Below are 3961 nucleotides of genomic sequence, written 5' to 3' on the forward strand. Positions count from 1 at the left end.
ATGTAATTGGGGAAAAATAAAATACTAAATAGACTCTAAAAAAGTAGGCTTCTTCCTAATGAAAAAACAATTGTAAAGGCTCTCTATACAATGGCATAAAAATGATATGGCTGACCATAAGTATATCTGTAGGGTAGTTCTCAGATATTTTATGACTCCTTTGGGTTTTTTTGCTTCAAACAAAGAGGCCAAAAGTATACTGATGAAGAAAGAGATTGAAATAGTTAGTGACTTGCCTAAAATTACAAAGGTAACATAATTTGAAACAACGCCAGGATTTGAACCCAAGTTGTAAAAATTTAGAGTTCTGAAAAACCTAGAGATCACCTAATCCAAGCCCCTGGTTTTAAATACAAGGAAGTCTAGGCCTAGATAATTTAAATGACTTGCCCCAAATCACCCGACTGATCATGGGAGGTTCAAATTCATATCCTTTGCCTATAGAAACAGTATTCTTTCCCATGGGCAGTTAGATAGTTGAACCTAGAGCATAGGCAAAAAGAAAAGTATAGTTTTGGAAGGCATCAGCACACTATAACATCCATTAAACTGATATTTATGTAGCACCAGCATGTGTAATGCATTGAAAAGGATGGTTGATTTATAACTAGAAGGGACCTTGGAGTCCATTTGATCTTGCTCCCTCATTTTGTTTTTGTTTTTGCTTTTTTTTGGTGAGGCAGTTGGGGTTAAGGGACTTGCCCAGGGTCACACAGCTAATATGTGTTAAGTGTCTGAGGCTGGATTTGAACTAAGGTCCTCCTGAATCCAGGGCCGGTGCTCTATCCACTGCACCACCTAGCTGCCCCATGCTCCCTCATTTTACAGATGAGAAAACTAAGATCCAGAAAGATCAGGTTACTTGTGCAAGATCATATATTCTGACTCCAAAGTCAGTGTACTATACCATGTAGCCTATTGGTGTAAGATGCAAACTCTGTCTTCAGTGAGCAATTATCTAGTAGGGATCACATACAGAAACCAACTCAAATATAAGATAAACGTTTAAAGTTCACTAAGAGAGAGAGAGAATGGAGAGTGGGAGTTCAGCAGCAAAGGAAATCAGTTCTACTCACGGCTAATTTTTTGTTCTTCAGTTGTCTTCAGTAATGTCTGATTCTTCATGATGCCATTTGGGGATTTTCTTGGAAATCTTAATGGAATGGTTTGCCATTTCCTTTTCCAGCTTATTTTATAGATGAGAAACAGGCAACAGGGTTAAGTTACTTGACCCAGGGTCACCCAAAGATACTGTCTAAGACAAGATTTGAACTCAGAAAGATCTCATCTTCTCTGACTTCAGGCCTGGTATTCTAAATCATTGTACCACCTAGATGCCCCTAAAATAATTGGACTGTGGAAACTGGGGTAGAATTTGTGGCGGGAGATAGAAATTTTAATCTGGGTATTAAAGGATGGAGTATGAAACACAGATGTAAAAGTCAAGTTCACTAAAAAATAGGGAAGCCAGCGACAGAGAGAGACAGAAACAGGCAGACACAGAGAGGAAGGCCAAAGGTTGGGGAATCCTACAAGTTAGGAAGTACAGGGAAATGTTGCAATAAAAATAAAAACATAGATCCATATGAAGAACCAGAGTACATATGGAGTTTCGAAAAAGTTTTGACTTCTCAACAGTGTCATACACAGAAGAGAGTGAAGTACGAATGAAATAACAGAAGAGATTGTTATTAGGTTAGGCAGTATGGAAGTTTTAGAAGTACTTGAAAGTGTTGTGTGATACAGATGGAAGTCAGATTTCAGGAGATTAAGGAATAAAAGGGTGATGAGAAATGGAAGCTTATTGAGAAGCTTGTCAATGTGTTAACTGGTTTGTAGACTGGGGGAGAGGGGGAGAGTTGGAGAAACAGGACCAGTAAAGACAATGTAAAGATGGGAAGCTAAGGGTAGAGCAAAATCTGGGGCCAATACAGAATTAAAGAGTGCAGAGTAACCAAGGTTTAAATCAGAAACTATGTATAAGTTAGTAACAAGGAGGACCAGAAAGGCCTCTTGCATAAAGTTGACCCAAAAGTTGAGTCTTAATGGAAACTCGGATTCCAACAGGTAGAAGTACATGAGGACAGAGCAAGACAGCAAGTACAAAGGCAATAGAGATGGGAGATAAAATCCTATCAGAGACAATGGAAAAGCAGAACCTGAAGAGTTTATTGATAAACTATGTCACTCTCTGTGGGTAAACTTTACAGCTATCTGGGCCCATAAATTCAATGTTGAACTTCTGCATAAAGACCTGAATTTGAATCCTTCCTCAGACACTAGTCATTTCACCTTTCTGAGACTCAATTTTCTCCATCTATAAAATGTGGGAATAATACTATTCTACCTCACAGTGTTCTTTTTGTGAGTATGAAATGAGAGAACATAACAAAAATACTGCCACCACAAAGCACTATACAACTGCTAATTATTAATATTTTTACTAAACTAGTATTGTACGCAAGCAATTGTTAGTGTGTGGCACAGTGGGTAGTCGCAACTTGGTCTCTTGTGCATCAGAAGATCTGGATTCATTTTGGGGTCTCATATTTACTAGTTAAACAAGTTGGCTTATCCTTTCACTCAGTTTCCAAATCTTTAAATGGGGATTATGATACTATTATCCAAATTACCTCACGGATACTTTTGAAGATGACACTTTGTCAACCTTAAAGGTCTATATAAATATGTACCTTATTTTTATAGACTGTGAATCTAGATTTGTATGCAATAACTCAGTTGTATTACTGCTAACCCTGCAGTCAAAGTCAGTATAAACTATGTGATCAATTTACAGGTCTATACAAGTTGACATATAAGGTTTGCATTTGGAAAATGAACATTCTAATACAGGCCAAGGGACTGCTTTCCTAGTACATTGAGTAGTATCATATCTAGCCAAGATAATATGTGCAAAGCATTTTAGAGTGGTCAAACTGGATAAAAACTATATAAATATGATGGATAACGTAACTTCTCATTTCTATGAGACACTGAAATACCTCCATGCTAAGTCTGATTCATCTAGACAGTAAGCACTATTAATCTTAGAAGAAGCACCCAAGACATCAGAAAACATTTAAAACTTCCAAATCTTCTGAAGCTATCTAATCCATGAATACAACTGCTCTTCAAAATTGGCTGTCTTTAGAACTTTGGCACTGAATTCTTTTTGAAATAGGTTACTACTTTTCTGGTCTAGTGAACCTAAGTCTCATTTTAGTCTTTGGGTGGTACAAAATGGCTCTTGTAGCTGACAAAGGAATTATAGCATGTGCTGCTTAGGGATTTGGCCATCGACAAGCTTAATTTGTTCATTCTGAAAACTCCTATATACTGTGGCAAGGATTTTTGGAATCCAAATATCAAGTAGCACATTCTGAACCCTTCTTAGAAAAGCTGGATAGGACAAAAGTTGGTGCAATCACCTAGTAGGACAATACAAACCTGAACAATATCAATGAGAAAGAATGGAAGAAAGTATCTTAAGAAACCAGTGTGACTACACAGGGAGCTCTCTGGGTGAGTAAAGGATGTGTTCCAAAATTGGAAGGAGAGTTAATGAAGGATGATCAAGGATGATAGAAAAGAGTGCACAAGCTTATAATAATAATATCAGGAAGGCTACCACCCAGGAGGAGCTGAGGCTTTTGGGAAATCTCTTTTTTTTTTTTTTTTGGAGTTTGGTGCTGGGTCCTAGACAAAATAAGGATACTCGGTCTCCCTTTAGTACCTCCTATGGTGGGAAGATTTCTTCCCAAATGGACCCCTACCTCCCTCCCTCTGTCTGTCCCTCCCTCAGGGCTCAATAAGCCACATCTGGGGCTTTAGGAGATGCCCTCCCACCACAGACTCCTGGGGACAGAAGGAATCTCTGCAGAGCTTGCTTTCCCAGACTAGCATGGCTTCTGTGAAGAGAGGCTGTGAGGCCAGGGAGGAGTCAGCCAGCTCCTGCCTTCTC

The sequence above is a fragment of the Dromiciops gliroides genome, chromosome 4 (genome assembly GCF_019393635.1).
Source record: "Dromiciops gliroides isolate mDroGli1 chromosome 4, mDroGli1.pri, whole genome shotgun sequence".
In the NCBI taxonomy this organism is placed as follows: domain Eukaryota; kingdom Metazoa; phylum Chordata; class Mammalia; order Microbiotheria; family Microbiotheriidae; genus Dromiciops; species Dromiciops gliroides.